Consider the following 13,204-nt stretch of genomic DNA (forward strand, 5'->3'; position numbering starts at 1 on the left):
GTCAAAGCCATTCAACAAGTCTCTAAGGAGTTCCAAACTTTTCCATATTTTCCTATCTTCTTCTGAGCCCTCCAAACTGTTACAACCCCTGCCTGTAACCCAGTTCCAAAGTCACTTCCACATTTTCAGATATCTTGTCAGCAGCACCCCACTGTCCTGGTACCAATATACTGTATTAGTCCGTTTTCATGCTGCTGATAAAGGCATACCCAAGACTGGCAATTTACACAAGAAAGAAGTTTAATGGACTTACAGTTTCACATGGCTACAGAAGCCTCAGAATCATTGTGAGGGGGTGAGGAAGAGTAAGTTATGTCTTACATAGATAGCAGCAGGCAAAGAGAGAGACTTGTACAGGGAAACTCTACCTTATAAAGCCATCAGATCTCATGAGACTGACTTACTATTAGAAGAATAGCATGGGAAAGACCTGCCCCCATAATTCAATTACCTCCCACCAGTCCTTCCCACAACATGTGGGAATTCAAGATGAGATTTGGTGGGGACACAGCCAAACCATATCACATGGCAACTATAGACACTGGGGACTACTATCGGGGGAGGAGAGAAGAGGGCAGTGGTTGAAAAATTAACTCTTGGGTACTATGCTGAGAACTTGGATGACAGGATTATTTGTACCCAAACCTCAGCAATGAACAATATATCCAGGTTACAAACCTGCACATCTACCCCTGGAATCTAAAATAAAAGTTTAACATAATAATAATAAATTAAAATAATCATGACAATAAAAATAACAACACCAACATAAAAGTCTCCAAAGGGTACTTGATGCAACAGCTGGCTTTATGCATCAAGTTGGCCAAGGTATAGTACCTGGATATCTAATCAAACACTTATTTAGGGGCTGCCATGAAGGCATTTTATAAATGTGATTAACATCTATAAGCAGTCCACTTTAAATTAAGAAGATTGCCCGTGATGATGTGGGTAGGACTCATCCAACTAGTTGAAGGCCATAAGAGCAGAACTGAAGTTTCCAGAAGAAGAAATTCTGTCTCAAGACTGCAGCATCAACACCTGCCTGAATTTTCAGCTTCCTGGCCTGCCCTACAGATTTTAGACCTGTAGTCCCCAGTCATGTGAACCAATTCCTTAAAATAAATCTCAATGTCTTTCTCTTAAAAAAAAACATAAAGGTAAAATAAAAATAAAAGCTCATAAAAAAGAAAACTCTCTTAATACCAGTCCAAATTCCACAGTGAGCCATTTCAATTAATAGTGGAACTGTGAAAAAGGCTTAATGAAAGAAACTTAGACAGTAGCCATTTTTTTCACTGACCTTTTGTATTATTCTTATCTAGTATAAGTAATACTAAACTGGCAGAGAGAAACACATGTGCAAATCATTCAATTAATTTCTTACTTTTTCTTTGTCCTACTGTACAAAGAGTTTTTTTAAAAAATTATACTTTAAGTTCTGGGATGCATGATATGCAGAACATGCAGGTTTGTTACATAGGTATACACTTGCCATGGTGGCTTGTGGCACCCATCAAGCCATCACCTACATTAGGTATTTCTCTTAATGCTATCCCTCCCCTAGCTCCCCACTGCCCAGCCGTCCCTAGTGTATGATGTTCCCCTTCCTGTGTCCATGTGTTCTCATTGTTCAACTCCCATTTATGAGTGACAACATGTGGTGTTTGGCTTTCTGTTCCTGTGTTAATTTGCTGAGAATGATGGTTTTTGTCTTCATCCATGTCCCTGAAGAGGACAAGAACTCATTCTTTTTTTATGGCTACATAGTATTCCATGGTGTTTATGTGCCACATTTTCTTTATCTAGTCTATCATTGATGGGCATTTGGGTTGGTTCCATGTCTTTGCTACTGTAAACAGTGCTGCAATAAACATACATGTACATGTGTCTTTATAGAAGAATGATTTATAATCTTTTAGATATATACCCAGTAATGAGATTGCTGGGTCAAATGGTATTACTGGTTTTAGATCCTTGAGGAATCACCACACTGTCTCCCACAATGGTTGAACTAATTTACACTCCCACCAACAGTGTAATAGCATTCATGTTTCTCCATATCCTCTCCAGCATCTGTTGTCTCCTGATTTTTTAATGATTGCCATTCTAAGTGGCGTGAGATGGTATCTCAATGTGGTTTTGATTTTTATTTCTGTAACGACCAGTGATGATAAGCTTTTTTTTTTCATATGTTTGTTGGCCGCATAAATATCTTCTTTTGAGAAGTGTCTGTTAACATCTTTCACCCACTTTTTGATAGGAGTTTTTTTTTTTTCTTGTAAATTTGTCAAAGTTCCTTGTAGAATCTGGATATTACCCTCTGTCAGATGAATAGATTGCAAAAATGATCTCCTATTCTGTAGGTTGCCTGCTCCCTCTGATGATAGTTTTCTTTTGCTATGCAGAAGCTCTTAAGTTTAATTAGATCCTATTTGTCATTTTTGGCTTTTGTTGCCATTGCTTTTGGTGTTTTAGTCATGAAATCTTTGCCTACATATAAGTCCTGAATGGTAGTGCCTAGGTTTTCTTCTAGGGTTTTTAATGGTTTTATGTCCTACATTTAAGTCTTAATCCATCTTGAGTTAACTTTTGTATAAGGTGTAAGGAGAGGATCCAGTTTCAGTTTTCTGCAATTGCCTAGCCAGATTTCCCAATACCATTTATTTAAGTAGGGAATCCTTTCCCCGTTGCTTGTTTTTGTCAGGTTGTCAAAGATCAGATAGTTGCAGATGTGTGGCATTATTTTTAAGGTGTCTGTTCTGTTCTATTGGTCTATATCGCTGTTTTGGTGCCAGTACCATGCTGTTTTGGTTACTGTAGCCTTGTAGCATAGTTTGAAGTCAGGTAGCATGATGCCTCCAGCTTTGCTCTTTTTGCCTAGGTTTGTCTTGGCTATACAGGCTCTTTTTTGGTTCTGTATGAAATTTAAAGTAGTCTTTTCTAATTCTGTGGAGAAAGTCAATGGTAGCTTGATACGGATAGCACTGAATCTATAAATTACTTTGGGTAGTATGGCCATTTTCTCGATATTGATTCTTCCTATCCATGAGCATGGAATGTTTTTCCAATTGTTTGTGTCCTCTCTTATTTCCTTGAGCAGTGGTTTGTAGTTTTCCTTGAAGAGGTTCTTCAGATCCCTTGTAAGTTGTATTCCCTTTGTAGTAGTTGTGAATGGGAATTCACTCATGATCCGATTCTCTATTATTGGTGTATAGGAATGCTTGTGATTTTTGCACATTGATTTTGTATCCTGAAACTTTGCTGCACTTTTCAGTTTAAGGAGATTTTGGGCTGAGATGATGGGTTTTTCTAAATATACAGTCATATCACCTGAAAACATAGACAATTTTTCTTTCCTCCTAATTGAATACCCTTTATTTCTTTCTCTTGCCTGATTGCCCTAGCCAGAACTTTCAATACCATGTTCAATAGGAGTGGTGAGAGAAGGCATCCTTGTCTTGTGCCTGTTTTCAAAGAGAATACTTCCAGCTTTTGCTCATTCAGTATGCTATTGACTTTGGGTTTGTCATAAATAGCTTTTATTATTTTGAGATACATTCCATCAATAGCTAGTTTGTTGAGAGTTTTTAGCAGGAAGGGGTGTTGAATTTTATCAAAGGCCTTCTCTGCATCTATTGAGGTAATCATGTGGTTTTGGTCACTGTTGCTCTTTATGTGATGGATTACCTTTATCGATTTGTGAATGTTGAACCAACCTTGCATCCCAGAGGTGAAGCTGACTTGATCGTGGTGGATAAGCTTTTGATGTGCTTCTGGATTTGGTTAGCAAGTATTTTATTGAAGATTTTCAAATTGATGTCCATCAGGGATATTGGCCTGAAATTTTCTTTTTTGTGTGTTTCTCTGCCAGGTTTTGGTATCAGGATGATGCTGGCCTCATAAAATAAGTTAGGGAGGAGTCTCTCTTTTTCTATTGTTCGGAATAGTTTCAGAAGGAATGGTACCAGCTCCTCTTTGTACCTCTGGTAGAATTCAACTATGAATCTGTCTGGTCCTGGACTTTTTTTTGGTTTGTAGGCTATTAATTACTGCCTCAATTTCTGAACTTGTTATTGGTCTATTCAGGGATTTGACTTCTTCCTGGTTTAGTCTTGGGAGAGTGTACATGTCCAGGAATTTATTCATTTCCTCTGAATTTTCTAGTTTATTTGCATAGAGGTGTTTATAGTATCCTCTGGCATTCTGATGGTATAGTCTGTATTTCTGTGGGATCAGTGGAGATATCCCCTTTATCATTTTTTATTGTGTATTTGATTATTCTCTCTTTTCTTCTTTATTAGTGTGGCTAGTGTTTTATCTATTTTGTTGATCTTTTCAAAAAAACCACCTCCTGGATTCATTGATTTTTTGAAGGGTCTTTTATGTCTCTATCTCCTTCAGTTCTGCTCTGATCTTAGTTATTTCTGGTCTTCTGTTAGCTTTTGAATTTGTTTGCTCTTGCTTCTCTAGTTCTTTTAACTGTGATGTTAGGGTGTTATTTTAGGTCTTTCCTGCTTTTTCTTCTGGGCATATAAATTTTCTTCTAAACACTGCTTTAGCTGTGTCCCTGAGATTCTGGTACCTTGTGTCTTTGTTCTCCTTGGTTTCAAAGAACTTATTTCTGCCTTAGTTTCATTATTTACCCAGTAGTCATTCAGGAGTGTGTTATTCAGTTTCCATGTAGTTGTACAGTTCTGAGTGAGTTTCTTAATCCTGAGTTCTAATTTGATTGCATTGTGGTCTGAGAGACTGTTCGTTATGGTTTCCATTCTTTTGCATTTGCAGAGGAGTGTTTTACTTCCAATAATGTGGTCAATTTTAGAATATGTGCAATGTGGTGCTGAGAAGAATGTATATTCTGTTGATTTGGGGCAGAGAGTTCTGTAGATGTCTATTAGGTTCACTTGGTCCAGAGCTGAGTTCAAGTCCTGAATTTCCTCATTAATTTTCTGTCTCGTTGATCTAATATTGACAGCAGGATGTTAAAGTCTCCCACTATTATTGTGTGGGAGTCTAAGTCTCTTTGCTTCATGAATCTGGGTGCTCCTGTCTTGGGGCCATATATATTTAGGATAGTTAGCTGTTCTTGTTGTGTTGATCCCTTTACCATTATGTAATGACCTTCTTTGTCTCTTTTGATCTTTATTGGTTTAAATTCTGTTTTATCAGAGATTGCAATCTCTGCTTTTTTTAATTTGCTTTCCATTTGCTTGATAAGTATTCCTCCATCCCTTTATTTTGAGCCCATGTGTGTCTCTGCATGTGAGATGTGTCTTCTGAATACACCATACTGATGGATCGTGACTCTTTATCCAATTAGCCAGTATGTGTCTTTTAATTGGGGCATTTAGCCCATTGACATTTAAGGTTAATATTTGTAATGTGTGAATTGATCCTGTCATTATGATGCTAGCTGGTTATTCTAACCATTAGTTGATGGAGTTTCTTCACAATGTTGATGGTCCTTACAATTTGGTATGTTTTTGCAGTGGTTGGTACTGATTTTTCCTTTCCATATTTAGTGCTTCCTTCAAGAGCTCTTACAAGTCATGCCTCGTGGTGACAAAATCTCTTGGGCATTTGCTTGTCTGTAAAGGGTTTTATTTCTCCTTCCCTTATGAAGCTTAGTTTGGCTGGCTATGAAATTCTGGATTGAAAACTATTTTCTTTAAGAGTGTTGAATATTGGCCCCCACTGTCTTCTGGCTCATAGGATTTCTGCAGAGAGATCTGTTGTTAGTCTGATGGGCTTCCATTTGTGAGTATCCCTACCTTTCTCTCTGCCTGCCCTTAACATTTTTTTCCTTCATTTCAACCTTGGTGAATCTGACAATTATGTGTCTTGGGGTTGCTCTTCTTGAGGAGTATCTCTGTGGCGTTCTCTGTATTTCCTGAATTTGAATGTTGGCCTATCTTGCTAGGTTGGGGAAGTTCTCCAGGATAATATCCTAAAGAGTATTTTCCAACTTGGTTCCATTCTCCCTGTCACTTTCAGGTATACCAATCAAACATAGGTTTGGTCTTTTAACATAGTTCCATATTTCTTGGAGGCTTTGTTTGTTCATTTGAATCCTTTTTTCTCTAAACTTGTCTTTACACTTTATTTCATTAAGTTGATCTTCAATCGCTGATATCTTTTCTTCCACTTGATAGATTCAGCTATTGATACTTGTGTATGCTTCACGAAGTTCTCATGCTGTTTTTCAGCTCCATCAAGGTCATTTATGTTCTTCTCTGAACTGTTTATTCTAGTTAGCAATTCATCTAACCTTTTATCAAGGTTCTTAGCTTCCTTGCATTGGGTTAGAACATGCTCCTGTGGCTTGGAGAACTTTGTTATTACCCTCCTTCTGAAGCCTACTTCTGTCAATTCATCAAACTCATTCTCCATCCAGTTTTGTTCCCTTGCTAGCAAGGAGTTGTGAGCCTTTGGAGGAGAAGAGCTGTTCTGGTTTCTCAAAATTTCAGCCTTTTTGTACTGGTTTTTCCTCATCTTTGTGGATTTATCTACTTTTGGTCTTTAATGTTGGTTACCTTTGGATGGGGTTTTTTGTGTGGTCTTCCTTTTTGTTGATGTTGATGCTCTTCCTTTCTGTTTGTTAGTTTTCCTTCTAACAGACAGGCTCCTCTGCTGCAGGTCTGCTGGAGTTTGCTGGAGGTCTACTCAAGACTCTCTTTGTCTGGGTATCACCAGCAGAGGCTGCAGAACAGCAAAGTTTGCTGTCTGCTCTTTCCTCTGGAAGCTTCATCCAGAGGGGTACCCACCAGATGCTCTCCTGTATGAGGTGTCTGTTGACCCCTGTCCACCAGAGCTCTCCTGTATGAAAAGTCTGTCGACCCCTGCCCGTCAGAGCTCTCCTGTATGAAGTGTTTCTCGACTCCTTCTGGGGGGTGTCTCCCAGTCAGGAAGCATGGGGGTCAGAGACCCATTGGAGGAAATAATCTGCCCCCTAGCAGAGCTCAAGAACTCTGCTGGGAGATTCACTGCTCTCTTCAGAGCCAGCAGGCAGGAATGTTGAAATCTGCTGAAGCTGCACCCACAGCCGCCCCTTCCCCCAGGCACTCTGTCCCAGGGAGATGGGAGTTTTATCTATAAGCCTCTGACTAGGCTGCTGCCTTTCTTTCAGAGATGCCCCGCTCAGAGAGGAGGAATCTAGAGAGGCAGTCAGGCTACAGTGGCTTTGCCACACTGCAGTGTGCTCTGCCCAGTTCAAACTTCCCGGTGGCCCTCTTTACACTGTGAGGGGAAAACCGCCCACTCAAGCCTCAGAAATGGTGGACACCCCTCCCCGCACCAAGCTTGAGCATCTCGGGTTGACTTCAAACTGCTGTGCTGGCAGCAAGAATTTCAAGCCAGTGGATCTGACTGAGCTTGCTGGACTCTGTGTGGGTGGGATCCGCTGAGTTAGACCACTTGTCTCCCTGGCTTCAGTTCTCTTTCCAGTGGAGTAAACGGTTCTCACTCTTCCATCTCACTGGTGGGGTTCCAGTGCCACAGGGGTATGAAAAAAGAAAAAACTCCTCTAGCTAGCTTGGTGTCTGCCCTAACAGCCACCCAGTTTTTTTGCTTGAAACCGAGGGCCCTGGTGGTGTAGGTACCAGAGGGAATCTCCTGGTCTGTAGGTTGTGAAGACTGTGGGAAAAGCGTAGTATCTGGGCTGGAATGCACCGTCCCTCATGGCAGAGTCCCTCAAGGCTTTCCTCCGCTAGGGTGAGGTGACGCCCCACCCTGTTTCTGCTTGTCCTCTGTAGGTTGCCCCCACTGTCTAACCAGTCCCAATAAGACGAGCCGGGTACCTAAGTTGGAAATGCAAAAATCACCTGCCTTCTGTGTCGATCTCACTGGGAGCTGCAGACTGGAGCTGTTTCTATTTGGCCATCTTGCCACCACAACTGTATAAAGGGTTTTATGTAGAATGAAGGTGTCCTCAGTGTTTCCAACTAGTCACCCATCTGTCTACTGTGATCTTGTTCTTTTGGGAGTAAAGTGTCTCTTGGGTTAGGGCAAAGATTGGTTTTTGGCATGGAAGGTGGTATTTTTATTATCAATGTAATAACGGAAAAGGACAGTTGGAAAAGTTATCACTGTCTCATGGCTGTTCTTGTAGCTGATACTGATTTAAAACCTAAAATAGGTGCAGCGCTGACCTGCTTCAGAATGATGCCTGAAGTGGCAGATGGTGGGATTCTATTTAAACCAGATTGTTCATGCCCAATCTCATGCCCTTGTGCATTTCAGCTGCTATTTTTCATTTGTTATAAAAATGCCATTATCTTGACCAATAATGCAGTTTCTCAGATAGTTTGAAATCCTTAAAGCCTTATTTTGCAGAGAGCCTGTGCTGGAACACCACTGACTGTGCCTCGTGTGCATTATATTAGGCTAATGTAGGGTGGAAATAGCAAATTGACTTTGATAACGGATTTTCGAGTGTGCTCTTTGTGGATGAAATGCTGTTTCACTTATTATGATTTTTTCAGGCAGTAATTTATTTGTAAATGTCTTGACTGTACTTTAATGCCACTCTGTCTCTGGGGGTGAGTCTGTGTTACAACCAGTTACAGAGATAACAAGATTAGGAATACATCCTCACGTGGTATCTGTCTAGGGCTTGAAACTTCTTTTTGTTGTGACAGACAGACAGACAGACAGAAACAAACGATTCAAAAAGATTTAGCAGCAGTAGGGTAGGGAAGGCACAAATTAGCATATAGTTGCCCGCAGGCATTATATATGTAGGTTTTTTTTTTTTTTTTAAATAAGAAAGTCAGAAGCTGGCCTCTGAACATTAAGAAACCATTTTATTTATTTAATCAAAATTCACATTTTATTTAGATTGAAATAAACTATACAAATTAATTTTCTTCACAAAAAATAAGTGATATTTTCCATGTTTTTCTAGATAAACCACAACACTTATTTTTGTAGGTTTTCCACATTTTGCTTATAAATCAAGATGAGTCAGTAGCTAAGAGTCATGGAAAAGACAGAAGAAAACCAGACAAATCAGTTGTCAGTATCCATGGCTTCTGATTCTGTCTTAAGCATAAAACAGAAGTGTTCAACATATTCCTGCTAAAAAGTATAGGAGATAGAGGCTCCACAAAGGAATATGAACAGCAACAATGAGATGTGGAAAAACGGCAGCCTCCTCCATTCAAACTTGAACTGTCATTTGTTCCTTTTAGTTCATTTAAGAAAGACAAAATCTACACTGGAACCCTTCTTTGACGAGCCCACAAGCTTCTCTCTGGTAATTTCTTATAACAGTCCAGTATAGATTTTTAACATAACTAAAACCCCTATTAGTCAAAGGTCAATTGTGGGCTTCACTATAACATTTCATGAAATGTATTACTTCTTCCCATACCTCTTCAAAATACATTTCTTCAAAGAGTACATAACACCCGATGAGTAGAGATCCACAGTGTTAATAGATGCTATGTCTAAAATGACTTAACTAAAACAATTCCAGAGTGCCACCAGCAGAGATCACGCAGAAGGAACCATGGCACTTTCAATATTCTCTTCTGGAAGAATAGATAGGTCTTCAAAATAGGACAGTTCAAAGAGGGGACGTTTAAACAGGTAGATTATCATTGGCTAATGGATTCAATGCAGTCCTATAGTCAAAGATATTTAGTGATTAAGTGGCCTACATACACCTTACAGCTTTTCTTCCAATATCAAATATAAGAAAACCTATTTTTAAAAGTCTCTTAGCTATATTCCATGGTTTCTGAATTATCTGTGGGAAGATCTGACTTACTTGTATAGAGTTTAATATATGTGTCCACCATTAAATCCAGGTCATGTTTTATATCAAAATTTATGTTAAAGCCAAGTTACTCGACCTTTGGTCTGTCAAAGTGTTCCTCAAATATACTTTAAGATGCTTTTGTCAATTTTCATACTGCTCATTCTCAACCTTCATCACTGGAAGAATACACAGGACCTTCAGCAATGTATACATTAGGAAAAAACTTGCTGTCAGGCAGGTGGAGGGCTTCATAGATGGTGGTTAGAAACTCTGTATCTTTCCCCCTGTGTTTCCATTTGATGCTCCAACAATGAAGTTCAGCTGATAGCGTGTCAGGATTGGGTAAGTCACTTCTGTACATTTCAGCATGGTGTTCCTCTGACGTATTGAATTTGAGTTGTCCCATGACTGAGGGTACCAGAGATAAACATTTAAGAGCTTTGAGGTGCTGTTCTGAAAATGTATCTTTAAGTTCCTGAATATTGTGCTCCACTGTTGGTATACTTGGGGTTTCTTTATACTCTCAGAGGTTAGCTGAGATTCCTGCCAAGTTCCCCTGGCAGGCTCTGGGGAATTTCCTAGGGAGTTTCATTTGAACATCAAGTTTGGTTGCTATATTGGTGGCTTCCTCAAACCAAAATTCTGATAAACTTCAGTATTTTCCATCACTTCGTTGAGTGAATGCAGTACTGCTGTCAAGCTACTGGCTGCAAAGAAGACATGAGAGGTTTGCCCCTGGACATTTTCTCCAAAGGCTCTTGTAAAAGATAGGACATTTTTAAGAACAACAACAGTAACAATGAAATCAAAATCTGTTACCCCACTGCAGAGTACAAATGCTCGGCCAGCTGTACAGTTATTCCATCTAATATATGTGTCACTATTTATACCATCTAAACATAAAACAAGTGCTTGCAGGAGTTCTACTAAAATTTCAAAAGCATCATGCCTGCTTGTCCACTGAGAATAGTAGATTTCCTTCAGTTCTTTACCCCTTTCTTTACTGTTCTGAAAAAGAGCAGAAATTACATTGTCAAATTCTAAAAGCAGTTGTGGTGATCGATGGAAAAAAGAACAAACTTCCTCAGTTGTTCCTAATGCAACAGATTCTCCCATAACAGGTACTAATTTTGCCAACCACATACTTAAGGCACAGGAAGAGCATCGTGTGTAGATAGCTCGAGGATGTTTCTCTAAAAGTCTAGAAAGCAACAACTTTCATTTTGGAAGGAAAGCCACTAGACACAACGTAAGCCTGGCCACGATAATACTCCATATTTAATCCCCACTTCTCTGTTATCGTAGTGTGAAATTTCAAAGCCAAACTTTCCGCATCAGCTTCACAAGGCAGGAAGCCCACAATTTCCTCTCTTAGGTTATGGGATTCATCAACAAACCTCACCAACAGTAGGTGCTCTTCCATTGGTATGTCCACTACATCGTCAGTGACATGGAAAAGAAGGGTGGGTCTCTCACTTCCCTGAGTTTCTTCTCGAATACAGCTCTCACAGATCTCTAGCATCTGCCTCTGCTGTGTTTTTGAACAAAACAACGTGTTAACTGCTGTTGTCTCAGAGCGCTTTCTTAGGACCTCTTCACCAGATTTTATCCGGCACTCCAGCAGTGCTTGAAAGTTATCTGGAGTAAACAGACCTTCTGGGATTTCATCAGCCTCATGTCCATCCAGAGATATGTTTTGCTTCCCATAAGAATCAAGATTTCAAATAGAGATTTTAGGTATTCTTTGTTTTCCTTCTCTTCAAGGGTTAGAGGTAAAATGTCCTCATCTTGCCCTTCACCCTCTTCTTCAATCGGGTTATGAGCATTGCTATTGTTGGTTTCTTTATGTTTTTGTTCCTGTTCAGAAGTTTCATCTTTTTTTTCTGTTTCAGTGTCCTGATTTCATCTTCACTCAGTTCTTTTATACATTTTCTGTGTCTACTATGTGGATTGTTAAAATGACTGGTAAGATCAAACATTGTTGGTATTGCATTATCTCGAAAAACTGTCCTAGATGGCCTCTCCCAATGACTTAACAAATATCTGCTTCAATTAATTTTGAAAAATAAAATAACCCAATCATTAACAAGCCAATCATTATTCAGTTTTCTGATGGCTCTGCAAAAAAAAAAAAAAAAAAAATGTATAGTTCTACAGACCACAGAGATCTCAAAATGTTGTCTGGCACATAATCGATAATGTTTATTTAGCTGATCAGGCGTTTTATCTTCTAAGCCTGCTCTCCTACAATTCTCCACCCACTTCTGGCATCTCTGGGTCCCGCGGGAACCGGAAGAAGGCCAGGTCGGACCGCGAGCTCTTCCGCTTGCAGTTTGGGGCGGCGCATAGTCGCCCGCCGGCTGGCCCAGCCCTCCCGCCTCCTCGGGGCAGTCCGCCCGCCTTTTGGGGCTGAGGAGGGCAGCCAGGGAGTGCTGGCCCGAGTGGGGGCGGGTTGGAGGGCGGAAAGCCTAGAGGGCCGGGTGGGGCGCCGCGGTCCGGTCCCAGGCTGGGCTGGAGACGCGGCTCCACAGTGCTGTGAGCGGCGGAAGATTTAACAGCGCCGCCTGCTCGCGGCACCTCCCACCCGCCTGAGACGCTGCCGCTTCCTTCCCACAATGCACCCTGATGCCCAGGGGTGCCCTGTCTTTCCTCAGCCTTCCTTTCCCAAGAAACCATTTTAATATATTTTCTGCTAATACTATGGTGAACTTGGTGTTGGTGAGTGATGCTGGGTGGGGAAGCCAGAAACTATTTTCTTTCCAAAAATAAGAAATGTGAGTCAAATATGTTAGATAGTGTCATTATAGGGGCTCTCACTGACTTCTCAGATTGAGTGAAAGTTCGTATGTCAGTTGTTAGAGGGGGATATGTTCTAGCCCAGGGTTCCATAAGCTTTCTCTGTACAAATCGGATGATAACTATTTCAGACTTTGTTGGCCATATGATCTCTTGTGATGACTCATCTCTGCTAATGTAGTGCAAAAACAGCCATATACAATGCACAAGTTGAAGAACATGACTGTGTTCCAATAAAACTTTATTTATAAAAACATGGAGTTGGCCACATTTGGTTCATAGGCCATAGTTTGCATCTCTTGTTCTAGGTTAAGTGAAGAAGGGTGTTCGAAATGCTTACACATTGCACTTGCTACTCTTTTTAAAATAGCTGTGAAGATACCTTACCCCATATAATCTAAGATTTTCTGTCCTTGGCCCCTTCTCCACAACTTTGTTAAAATTACAAATTTCATACAGTTACCACTATCATCCTCCACTTGTGTGCATTACAAGTGATTCGAATTTTTCTTGAAGGACATCAAAAAAATCTTTTAGTGCTGACAAAAATCAAGTCCTTTGGAGAGAAAGTTAATTATTACTGTCTTAGACAAAGGTTTAGGATAAAAGTTGATTGTATTTTCAAATAATAGCCTTCAAGGGCTA

The 13,204-nt window shown here is 40.1% G+C and overlaps 1 pseudogene; it reads right to left on the reverse strand.

Moving 5' to 3' along the window:
• Positions 1-9,722: 9,722 nt before the first annotated feature.
• LOC105716262 (52 kDa repressor of the inhibitor of the protein kinase-like) lies at positions 9,723-12,439 on the reverse strand (annotated as a pseudogene).
• Between the last annotated feature and the right edge of the window lie 765 nt (positions 12,440-13,204).

Source organism: Aotus nancymaae, unplaced genomic scaffold (genome assembly GCF_030222135.1).
Source record: "Aotus nancymaae isolate 86718 unplaced genomic scaffold, 86718_ANA_hifiasm-v0.15.2.pri h1tg000025l, whole genome shotgun sequence".
NCBI lineage: Eukaryota > Metazoa > Chordata > Mammalia > Primates > Aotidae > Aotus > Aotus nancymaae.